Source organism: Ranitomeya imitator, chromosome 7, assembly GCF_032444005.1.
Source record: "Ranitomeya imitator isolate aRanImi1 chromosome 7, aRanImi1.pri, whole genome shotgun sequence".
Classification (NCBI taxonomy): Eukaryota; Metazoa; Chordata; class Amphibia; order Anura; family Dendrobatidae; genus Ranitomeya; species Ranitomeya imitator.
The window spans coordinates 22,882,920-22,896,339 of record NC_091288.1 but is presented as its reverse complement, the minus strand read 5'-3'; positions in this window follow the sequence as shown (position 1 = coordinate 22,896,339).

Sequence of the window (13,420 nt, the reverse complement as noted above, 5' to 3'; positions counted from 1 at the left end):
TTGGGCACAGCGATAGTAATGTGTGCAAACTGAAAAGCGCTGCAGAATAAGATAGTGCTATCTAAAAATAAAGGTTATTATTATCATAGTATCATGGTTATTCAAGATCTAGGTTTGTATTCTTTTAATAGGAATGTTCATAGTTTTCTTCCATTTGATAAAAACCTGTCCTGTGATGGATAGAGGTTTTTGGACAACTAGAAGACACAGCTCTGATAATCATACTGTGAGCGTACAGAACCTTACACCTGTGAGAGCATTACTAGTCTATGGTCACATTTTCTTTACCAATTCCTACTGGATCATTACAAGGTCTTTGTCTCTGTACAAAAAGTTGGATGGGTGGGCGGGGTCTTTGTCTCTAGAGGAAATGGGGGCAGATCTTTGTCTTTCTACAGAAAACGGAGGTGGGTCTTTTTCTCTCTACAGGAAGTGAGGAGGATCTTTGTCTTTCTATAGGAAATTGGGGATGGTCTATGTCTTTTTTACAGGAAGTGGGGACAACACTTTATCTTTTTATAGGAAGTGGAGGTGGGTGTTTATCTTTTTATAGAAAGTGGGGGTGGGTCTTTGTCCATCTACAGGAAATGGCAGAAGGTCTTTGCCTTTCTACAGGAATTGGTGGCAGGTCTTTGTCTGCTCTTGTTCTCCTGTATACAGGTTAAAAAAAAGTTGGGTTTCTAGACTGGATCAAGATGTACAATAACAAATTGTATTGCGGTACCGTGTTAGCCCGAAAAAATCGATGTGAATATTTTTCTGCCCAATGATGACAGAAGTATTCTAGGAGTGATACCTTTATTGGCTAACCAGAAAATAATTTCTGGTTAGCCAATAGAGGTATCACTCCTAGAATACTTCTGTCATCATTGGGCAGAAAAATATTCACATAGACTAGATCAAAAAAGGTATTGGACAATAACATGAGTAAATTGAGGGGGGAAGTTATGGAAAGGAAGTTCCAGCTCCTATAGTGTGAGGAGAATACTCAGGAAGATTAACCCCTGACTCAGAAATGTGCACACCAAAAGCATTTTTACCTTGTAGGAGATGAGGGTAACAATTCCATGATTTTTGAAAGGTTTTGCGTGAAATGACAGGTGTAACCCATTTTACATGTACATATACAGTAGAGCTGAATTTGTAATATAGATCTATTTTATGTGCGAACATAACAGTTGGATTATGTGCAGTCCCATGAGGACCCCGTGGCACATCAAAATAATACTATGGCAAATTCAGCGCCACTCCATCTGTATATACCGTGCATCCATGATTTATGAAGCCTCCATCACTCCCCATTATATAGGGGATTTAATATGATTAATCAATGTATCCAGCTTTAATAAATAGTTAAACAGAGAACCATTCATTGGGAGTTCGGAACAATTCACATATTCTCTATGAAGGTAGAATTGCCATCGCCACCGAGCTCATGAATTATTTATTAATGGGAAAAAAAAATGCGATTCCATATAATGGCTTGAAAGTTTTACTGGTTTAATGAAAAGTAATATTTTAAGAACTAAACTTGCAAAAGATAATGGTGCAATTTCGTGTCCTTTTTATCTTCAAGTATATAAAAAATGGATACTCTTACGTCTAGGTGTGCCTGGCTGTATGAAAATTCAATGCAAATAAGTCTTCACCCCTGTGGTACTTGCAACTGTTTTCTCTTTGATAACCCAATTATTGTCTCAAGAGCTGTGTCAATTGCTTCAGCGATCTCTTCTTCAACAAATCACTCCTGTAACCTCAAGCATTTTCCATTTGATTCTGCCATTTTTGACAGTTCAAAGCAATCAGAGACGGCCTCACAAGGATCGGGATTGATTTTATGTACTTGCTTATCATGTTAATTCCTTGAAAATCAGCCTTTTCATCCTTCTGTCTGATTATTGCTGTTAGAAAGACTGAGAAATAGAGAAGATCAAACAGAGCAGTTATAGGTAATATTATTGTCTGGACCCAATCTCGAAATACAATGTGAAATGACACAACTAACCCAAACTGTCTGAAAGTTTATTCTACTTGATGGTTGACCCAAACATGATTTCCAAAATTAGGTCTACCCATTTGTTTCTCATTATTGGGTCTGGGAGTGTTCGAGATTTCATTGAAGAGTGATTGAGGTGTATATCAAAACTTATTTACTGGCAATTAGTGATGGAATAACGTGTTTTCCAAGCACGCTCGGGTGTTATCCAAGTATCTTCGGTGGGCTCGAATAATATGTTCGACATCCGCAACAGGACCAGGAGCGATGTTCATATTATTAACTGGCTTGTATTTAAGGTCAATGTTCTGCACCACAAGTATTCAGCAAGTTCCTGGTGCACGACCCAAGAATTAACAGAATGTCAAAAGTAAGAATCCATCGGTCATACTTTACACTCTCAGGCCCTCCACTAAACATAACCCGTATCAGATGGACCCAGCATAGTGTCAAACCTCTAATTATGGGACTCAAGGCTCCAGCAGAAGACAACCTCAACTCAGGATCTGATAACTTGCCACTAAGAGCTGCTTCTCATGTGGTAATAACCAACTGGTAATGTTAATGGTAAAACATTCTCCTCCATTCTTTCTTGAATTCACATATATCAAAATAATTCCTTGGAAAAACAACGAATTTCCAGAATTTAGTACATGTAATAGTATGGGGCCTGTTCAATATTTGCAGGGTTTCCGAAAGGACTTTTTTTTATTTGTCTTGTCATCTTTGTTTTCCACCAAACTAATTAAAATCGCGCCCAGTGTACATAACTTTTGTGCCAAGTTTAAGTTGCCATTTATTTTGTCTTTTACATATGGTTAGAGTAAAATAGCAACATTTATTGTGCAACATTGAAATTGCAGCATCGCATTGCGACATATGGTGATTTTCTATAGTCTTGCATTGTGACTTGTGACATCCTGTGACTGCGACGCAGAGTCTCAAATATGTTGGGTTTTCTGTTGCATGTCGCCAGCAACCCACTTGCCACAGGCTTCGATGCAAGTCGTAAGCAACATGCAAATTGTCACAGCTTGGCTGGCTTATATTACAGCAAAACCAGAGCCCTAAAATGGTCACGGTACAAGTTGCACAGATGTTTTTGTAGCCCAGCTTTTATGTCACCATGTAGCCATAGCCTTGGAAGAATTTTTACTCCAGATTAAAAGGTGCAAAAACGATGACGGATTAGGGCTTATAGGATTCAAAAAAGACACCCAGATCTCATCATAATTCTACCATTACAACATACTGTGGTAGACAATCCATGTTCTTTTTGTGGGTTGGACGAAGTGGCAAATAATGGAGAAGACATCAAGTCTGATTCGGTTTAAGACAAATTAAATTAGCTTCAATGTTTTACAAAAAAAAATAGGATTCCCCTGAATCAAATTGTTTTGCTATTTGCTTTGGGCAAAGTCAGCAAAACGGTGGCCATCAAATGGAGCAAAATGGTTGAAGAAGCAGTCCTCCTCCTCCTCCTTTTCTCATCAAAGTTTTTATCCTCTTAATATATTACACTCATCATATTATACAGCACAATTGCTAATTTTACATTGCTACCCAGATAATTCCTCTCTTTTCTCTATGTAGAAACAGGAAGTCTCTTTTCCCTGCATGAATCATTCCCCTCTTCAACTACTGACCAAACTGCCCCCTCCTGCTCCGACCATGGGACTTTTGCAGTAATGACTCATGCGGAAAAAACTGACCTCCTGTTTCTACATAGAGCTTAGAAGGATTAAACTTGTCAGTTTTAATCACGTGATGTCATAGACCTAATGGAAAAAAGAATAATTAACTGGGTCCAAGAGCAAAATGAGCAATTGTAAGTGCAATATGATGATTGAAACATATTGTGAGGATAAAAACTTTGATGGGAGTTCTTTGTTACAAAAAAAATGTTGGCATTCATTCTCCCCACCACCACAGCTCCCTCTCAGATGTATAATGTCTACTTTGGATCTTCTAGAATTTTCACTTGGTATTCAAGATTTTGCATTGCCCAAGGTGGTGACGAAGCATCAAGGAGTGAAAGTTGTGATGTTAGAAGCCTACACAGCCCTGGAAGAGAGAAGCTTGTTTTTTTTCCTTGATAAAAGCGCCAGTCTGGTTTCGAAATGCATTGGAATAATAACCATTTTGGAAAATAAAAGACTTCTCATTTACCGTAGCGGAGCCCGTTCAACGTGATAACATCCTCCTCTACTAAGAAGAGCTAAAGAGGACATCATGCATGGTACGGAATGTAGCTATGCGGAAGACTGGCTGGGGGACTGCAGTGGCGGGGTACAGGTGAGGAGCAGCGCTAATTTTTTTATCCTACTTTATTATTCTCTGGGGTCTGTTGAATTTAAATTCTGGTTGACACTATCCATGTTTGGATCTGTGGCAGATCTGGTTTCCTTCAGATTAAAACCTTTTTTCCTTTCAGGTCATTGGGGGTTAATGCAGTTTTTCCCCGGTGGCCGCTGGTGTAATTCCATTGCAGCTTCTTCTGCTGTTGTGGGTAGTGACCACTCCCACCTTCCTTTAAAAGGTCACCTGGTGCATCAGCTGATGGTTGGATATGCAGGTCCTTTGGATACCAACCTTGCTGGAATAGGAGCTTGCTGAGTGCTGTTGTTCTACAGCTGAATACTTATTCCTGGTGCCTTACTTTGCTGTGCGGTGCATTGCAGCAGAGAAAGCCAAGTGTGATGTTATTGTTTCTTTGTCCCTTTGCTGTTTGTAACTTTCCCAGTGTTGTATAAGTGCAGCGGTGGGACCAGTGCTCTCACCTGCCAGTTCCCTACATAGGGATTAGAGCAGGGCAAGTGAGGGACTAGGTATCCTGGTCGGCGATGGGTTGTAAGAACTCGTATAGGGACGGTAGCAAGATCAGGGCACAGCCTCAAATGAGTGCAGGAGGTGCCCATTCCCCGTTCCCTACCGACAGGGCCCACTGTTGTTAAAGTGTCCCCGATGTACCCTTGAGTGTTTTGCCGTTTTGTGACCGACCACCTGCCAGGTCGTGTCACACCAAGACAGTCACATCGTATGGCAAATTTACCCATTTTGCCTCCACAGTTTCACCAATTATAGGTAGCATTGGCTAAACACCACTGGCCATCTTGTGTCACGAACAAAATTTTTGACCCAAGTCAACTTTACATGAAACTCATCAAAGGGTATTCTGTTTCTAAATGTATGTTAATTAGTGCAAACCACTGTATGTTCAATGCCATAAATCATCAAATAAAGTTATATATTAAAAAAGGGGGAAAAAAAAAAAGATTTGTTCCAGGAGCGATTAAGCCTCCGTGTTACAGAACTTGTCTTTACTCTGCATTTAGCCCTCCGCGATCTCACTATATCCAGTATATTTTATGATAAACATGTCGAGTCAAAGAAACATTAATGAAGCAATTCCCCAAATAAAACCGACCATCATATCTGAATTGCAGCAGAGAGAGAAAGTGGGGTCTTTGTAGTTTAATCAAGATCAGAAGACTTGTTTTGAGCGTCTGTCATCTTTAATTTTACGGCACTTCATTTCAGAGTGGGACAGCCGGGGTCACATGCAATTAAAACACAGGCAAGATTTGTCTTGTGAAATCTTAACATAAAAAGTAATGTGTTGCTTCATTTTAACTTTTTTTTTTCCCCTGAACTCAGCGAAAGTCACTAATTACTTCCCCCCTCTTGTCACCTTTTTCGATATAGCGCACATTTTCATTTTTTTTTAAATTGCGTTTTTTTTTGGTCATCATACAGAGAAGTTTAGAATTTTCATATCAAACGTACGGCTCCGGATAACAGAGTGAATCTGGAGGATAAGGAGAAGATTGAAGTTTTTTTTTGTAGAAATACATTTTAAATACATCTAAGCCCTTCTTAAATTAAGACTCCATTGGATGAAAAGATACAAAAAAAAAAAAGCCATTAATCCGCTTAACCGGGGCAGGTAGGAATACAGATCTCAAAATGACTCATAAATGAAGGGAGTTTAATGCGATATGGGGACAAAACGACTTAAATTTATCAGTTCGGAGGAAATGTCGGGAATCAGTTTAGGGCCTGTTTTATACCTAGATGACAGTCGATTCATCACAGTGATCGGTAAATTGCAAAGACCCTTATTAACCTTATTGGTAAGGAGCTTAAAGGTTCATTGATTCCACGAAATAGACTTGCTTATAGTCATCCCCGCTGCTTCTGATACTTTGTAAAGAAAACCCTTTAGATTCCCATCCCAATCTCCCGTTCGAGTACTTCGCTAATTTAAGTGCGGCCGAGGGAGCCATATCATGGAAATGATAGGAATTCACACAGCGCTGTAGCTTTAAGCCTCCACGTCTTGAGCACCTGGAGAACGTCTTAAGTAGTTTGCTCTTTTGAAGATTTTTTTTTTTTTTAGGAGGGATGATAGATTTTTTTTTCTATTTATTTATTTGTTGCAAGTAACCAGGGATTATCTTTGATACCTGTCCAAAAGAGTTATGTCTACACCGATTTCCATCCCATGCCGCTAATTAACTTTATTGTATGCAGGAAACAGTCCATTTAATACCTGCATTCTTTCGGTAATGCCAAGTAAAATGAAATCCAGTGTGAAATCTAGTTAGCGTTTGCTGTTTTTGAAGTCATTTTGAAGTTTCCAGTTGTGCTGACTGTGACCTTAGAACTGATAGCTGGGAGACGCTCAGACGATTTTCTTCTTGCATCCCAAGTACATCGTTTTCGCGTTTAGTGTTAGGTCTCACCTGGACTTTCTGGCAGTCAGATATTTATTATCGGGAAGACAGAGTACATTTCGTTAAGACTCGCAGATGGGGAATTTTCAACAACATCTTCAAAGTAACGGCCGAAAGAAAATCATATATTTTATTATACAGAATCCAAAAATAAATTGTTGAAAGATACAACCAGATGTTCTTATGGGGCATGTTATCTTTTTATGATAGGTTAATGGATTTCATGGTTTTATTGTGAAATTGTCTTCATTATGTAGGATTCTTCCTTTTTATTTACCCTAAGGAATAATCCAGCTTCTCCAGAGTATTGTCTGTAGAACAACCTGATACGTTTTTGCTTTCTCTTGCTCTTTCTTTCTCTTTCCTTTCTCTCGCCTTTCTCTCTTTCCTTTTTCTCTTTTTTTCTCTTTCCTGCTTTCTCTTTTTCTCTTTCTCTCTCTCTTTTCTTCCCATCCTTCCTTCTCAGATCTACAGAAGTATTTAACACAACCGCAGAACCCTCTTTTAGCAATGGAATGGCTGCATTACACAACTTTTGTTTGCTATTATTGAAGTAATTTTTAAGTATCTATATCTCATATCGCTATCTATCTGAGCTGACAAAGAACTCTGTGTGTGTTGCGCCCCTGAGGGTTGAATCATCACAGAGGTACTGCACCTCATCCAGAGGTGTGGTATCCCTCTCTCGGGTAAGGAGGGGGCACTATCCAGGACTCTAACACTCACACCCAACACACACCACTTCAGTCAGGGCACCTGGGTGTACCCTTAGGGAGGATCGCCTCATCTCAGGCTGGAGAGAACTGGGTGGTGGGAGTGGGTGGGGCAGGTAGGAAAAAGGGGAGGAGTGGATTAGGTCAGAAGGACGGTGTGCAGTGGGGAGTTGGTCGAAGGAAACCGAAGGAAGAGGAGTGAAGAGCGTAGCTGAGGAAAGAAGTGTGAGGGAGAGCCAGAAGGAAGCTCCCGGGAGGACAGTAGGGGTCCTAGGGGCACGGGTGACGAGTAATCCACTCATGGGGACCACATCCACGCTGACTGTAGTCAGGTGGAGGGACCAGGTTGCAGTCAGGGGACCGGCCCCAATTTAGTGGAAATCTTCAAGGTTCAGCTAAGAAACCAGATGCTGTGGCATTTGTAAGTGTCACAGCCACAACTACCCATAATTCGCTAAAAAGGCAGTCGTATAGAATCCAGGGGACCCAGAGGACATCGCCCGACCAGGTTTGTGGCTGCTGGCTTGGAACACTGTGGGTGAGGCACTGGGCTGGAGAGGTGGAAGCCACCGTAGTGAGACAACCAGAGAGAGACATGAGAGGAGTCCAGGAAAAGTGCACCCCAATTTACCTGGGAGTTTGCTGGGAGGACACAGCACCCGGCTGGCATTTGCGGACTGGAGAACTGTGAGTAAAAGTGGAAACTGCACCTTGCTGTGTCCTTCGAGTTATTGCTGCGTCACCTGCCTGGCATAACCTCAACCGCCATCTTAACACTTAACCCTACAACTGCCCTGAGGCTAGCTCTACTCATGGAGAGCTTGCACCATCTTTGCTGAACCACCATTGCTCCAGAGGATCTGGATCTGGAGGATCTGACTGCAGCATTGGTTATTATAACCGAACATCATGGGGGGCAGCACGAACAATCCTCTATAAACTTTAATTCCCTTTCATCACTCTCACTCTTATTGGACGCCCAGGGCCACAGTCCGGGTCACCGCTGCCGTGACTTCTCCTTTAAGAACTGTGCCGACCCGGTACCGAGTACCCTGCGGCCCTATAGGGCGCTCCATGTGCATTCCAAATGCATTGCTGTTTATGTGGATATCACGTACTGAATTTGTATCTATTTTTTTCAATAAATCTTGCAATTTTGAGAAGCTGGATTTTGTCTAAACATTTTCTACAATTGGCCATTGGATTCCGTGCTTCAACACACCTAGAGCCTGGGTGAGCTTGTTTTCTTTTTTCGTATTATCTATCTACAGTACCAGTCAAAAGTTTGGACCTGTTCATACACTGGTTTTCCTTGTTCTTATCACCTGGAGTGGCTTCCAATGAACAGATCACCTTGTCAAGTGATCATTTGTGAAATCTCCGGCGTTCAAAAAGTGTTAGAAACCATCAAGTGTGTTTGGCAGAAGCAGTGTTTGTACACAGCTCCATAGAGTGCTGAGCCCTATTCCACAACAGTTCTAAGCTAGAATATGGCAATAAGCAATCAACTAAGTGAAGAAAAACATCAGTCCATTATTAATTTGACATGAAGATCCTTCAATCTGAAAAATTGTTAGACTCTTAAAGGTATCAAGTGCAGTGATGAAAACCATCAATCACTATTATGAAATTGGCTCTCATGAGGACCCCCCCAGAAAAGGAAGACCAAGAATGGCCTTTGCTGCAGAGGATAAGTCAATCAGAGTTCTCAGCCTCAGAAAACGCAAATTAACAGCACTTCAAATAACAGTCTTCATAAATTATGCACAGAAATCAAGTATAAGACATATCTTAATATTAACTGAATAGAAAAGACTGTGAGAAGCAACCTTGGTGGTCAAATTGATGCAAAGAAGCCGTTAATTAGGACCACAAACAAGAAGAGACTTGTTTGGATGAAGCGATCACAAGGATTGAACATTAGATCAGTGGAATATGTACTGTGATCTGAGAGTCAAAATTAGACATTTTTTGAATAATTCCATGTCATTATGAGAGGCATAAAAGGTGAGGGGATGGTTTTCATATGTGTGGTGTCCACAGTGATGCATGGAGGGGACATATGATTTTTGTCAGGGTGATTTCCTAGTGACACTGTTGGTGATTTATTCCAAATTCAAAGCACACTTATCTGGCATGGATACAACAGCATTTTCCAGTGACATACCATCCCAGCTGGTTTGCAATTAGTGGAACCATCATTTGTGTTGCAACAGGACAATGACACAAAACACTTCCAGACTTTGTAAGAGCTGAGTGACCTAGATGGAAAGGGATGGAAACGGTGTCAGAGGACATGTTCTTCACAACCGCCCAACTTTAACCCAACTGAGATGGTTCGGGATAAGTTGGATGCAGAATCAAGATAAAGCAGCCAACAAATGTTCAGAACCTCTGGGAACTCCTTTAAGACTAGTGGATGCAATTCCAGGGGATGATCTGATGAAATCACCAGAGAGAAATCCAAGGGGCTGTAAAGCTGTCATCAGAGTAAATGGGAAGTACTTTAAGGAATCTAAGGCTATACACACATTCTCAGTTGTTTCACATGTATTTCTTTACTCCTTGATTTCATATGGTGGCGTTTGTGGTTTTGGTGCCTTCAGTCTCAATTTTCAATTGCACTATGGAAAGAAGGCAACTCGATTAAGGCTCTGGGCAATAGTCTGCAGGGAAACCCTGGTCCTTGCATCATGTGGATGTGACATGCACCACCTACCTAAAAATTTTAAAAATGTTGACTTGACCTCCACAAAATACATGGCAAGGTCTTCCTCAATAATGAGAAAACATAAAAGTTGAGCTTGGTTTAAGTTGGTATACATGCAGCACATAAACGCATGGTCACATTGGCCATAAGGCATACAAAACCTAGAGGAAGCAAAATGTGCAAAACCCCTGCTGTAACTAACTAAGTAAAAAGCAAAAGTGCATTTAAATAACACAGGGTTCTTCGTAATACTGTTTTTGATCAAAAATAGTATAAAAGCCTTCCCATTGTAGACAAGGTGACCCTGATCGGGATGGCCCTACGCTGTCTAATGGTAAAAACCTTGCCATATGTCAGAGTTTTTGCTCATTTTGCTTCTTGTAGGTTTTGTATGCCTTATGGCGAATGAGACCATGCTTTTATGTGCTGCATGTATACCAACCTAAACCAAGCTCAATTTTTTCTGTGCAAGCTGAGGTGTGGCCTCCCTCTCCTGAGCTAGAAATTACATTTAAAGGCTTCCCAAGACTGGTGTCCATGGGTCGCGACCCAATCCTTTTGTCTGCCCGTATTCGCAAACTGAGGTCATCTCTGATACATGATAAGGTTTTTAACCCGTTCCCGACCTCCGCCGTACTATTACTGCGGAGCTCGGGTCCCTCGCTTTGATGTGGGCTCTGGCGCTGAGCCCACCTCAAAGCCGGGACATGTCAGCTGTTTTGTTCACATGATCGGCGGTCGGCGAAGCGTCAGGATGGTAACCATAGATCTAATGATCGCTGCTATGTAGGAGAGCCAATCCAGTTGTGCCAGCTTCTAGCCTCCCATGGAGGCTGTTGAAGCATGGCAAAAGTAAAAAAAATATGTTTTAAAAAATATGAAAAAAATATAAAATTTAAATCACCCCCCTTTCGCCCCATTCAAAATAATACAATAAAAAAAATCAAACGTACACATATTTGGTATCACCGCGCTCAGAATCGCCCGATCTATAAAGAAAAGGATTAACCTGATCACTAAAGGCGTAGCGAGAAAAAAATTTGAAACGCCAAGATTACGTTTTTTTTGGTCGCCGTGACATTGCATTAAAATGTAATAACAGGCGATTAAAAGAACGTATCTGCACAAAAGTGGTATCATTAGAAATGCCAGCTTGCGTCGGGCCGAGGTTCCGACACTAGCAGTGAATGCGCCGCACAAAGGAGGCAGCGGATGCATTTTTCCTGCGCATCCGCTGCCCCATTGTAAGGTGCGGGGAGGTGGGGGTGGAGCAGTTTTTTGCTCCCGGCGGTCCGCCACAACACGGCGCAACCGTCGCACGACGGTTGCGACGTGTGTCAATGCATCACAATGCGTCGCTAATGTTAATCTATGGGGCAAAAACGCATCCTGCAAACAACTTTGCAGGATGCGTTTTTTCCCATAAACGACGCATTGCGACGTATTGCAAAAATGCCAGTGTGAAAGTAGCCTAAGAATGGTGTGGTGCCTCATCAATAAGGCTTCTTTTACACTTGCCGCGTTTATGTGGCCCGTTTTTGCAGCCATGATAGATTTCTATGGGCCGCAACAATTCGTCGGAGCACCATACACCGTATGGCCGTGATGGCTGTATTTATGGCATGGCACCCATTGAAAATCAATGGGGCTGCAAAAATAATGGAAGCTTGTTTTTTCGGTGCACCATGTTGACGGTGTTTGCAGATCTCGGTTTTTTTTTTTCCCAACTTTTTCCCTTGTATTCTAAACCAGAGAAATGTCAATCTGCAGTATTGTTTGCTGCCCGTTTTTGCGGCAGACCGTGAAAATTACGGCAATACGGCCCACAAAAATGGGCCGCAAAAACACTGCAAGTGCAAAAGAAGCCTTAGGGATGGCTCACATTGTATAAAAAGTTTGCTAAATCTCTAGAATCATAAGAGGTGGGTAAAGGTTCAACTTGAACACTGAAAACAAATCTTCCAAATTTTGAATATTCTTTTTTCTTATAGATACCTTATGATATGTAAAAACAAGATGATAATTTGGATCTAAATGCAGTTTAATTAACCCATTCAATAAGAGAGATTATTGAGCAAACAGCTAAATGTTTCTTTCATGATATCCTTAATTAAACTTCCCTTATTAGAATCTCAATGACAAGAATTAGCCACACCTAATTAGACTTAATAATGGCACAAATTAGACAGAGAAATTTGAGAAACTTGTCACAAATAAAACATTTTATATAATTATTTGTTTGCATATGTAGGTGCAGATATTATCCTAATTATAGGGGGAGAATAGGAAAAAGTTCAAACCAGGCCGTAGTGTCTATTAGGGTCCATGTGTCACGTTAGAGTACGCTACTGCTATAAATCATATGTAGCAGGTGGTATTCGTTTTACAGATTTTTGCATTGTAGACTGGTGTTTAAAGTTACGATGCAACAGGCTCTTAATTAAAATTTGGAAATGATGGGAATAAAAAATTTGCTCTGCTGTATCTTTGTCCGTTATCTCTCCCAGTGACGAAAACAATTTGTCCTAATTTCAAAACAGTAAAAAAGAGATTTTATAGGAATAATAGGGTTGGGATCTTCATGGGAGGAGTTAAGAAGTTCAGGGGTGTAATTTTTCTAAAAATGTAAGGGATCATCTGATCTGATAGAGCTTAAATCTGTTTCCAAGCTTTTAAGACACGATGATCCTGGAGGTCCCTTCCAACTCTAACATTCCATGATGAGGCCCAGGAGGGTTTTGCACTTGTGTGCTGTGATGATCTGAAGAGGTCGATGACCAGAAAGTTGACGTGTAGAGACCGGACAGGTGAGTAGTAAGGTGTGTATAAGAATTTTTTTAAATTCTTTAACATTGTGACTGTTAAAAAAAAAATGACGGCTAGTGGTCATCGCCATTTTGCTGAATCTGTGCAGAAGTCTGCATTTTGGCGAATGCGGCTTTGTGTAAAATATGACCAGAATTCAATTCCACTTGAATTCATTTGCTCATTTTTAGTCGCTATGTCTCTTTATTGTTACGGTTTTTACCAAGGATTGACAGCAGTTTAAAAAATTACCGCGTCTAAAAAAATATGATGTTCACACAATGCGTTCCCTATGTGATAATATGGCACAATTAACGCGGTTTTACTCTATTTTCAAAAACTTGCAGCAAAATAGGTAATCATAAATACGTTATTATTATTTATTATTATAGCGCCATTTATTCCATGGCGCTTTTCATGTGAGGAGGGGTATACATAATAAAAACAGGTACAATAATCT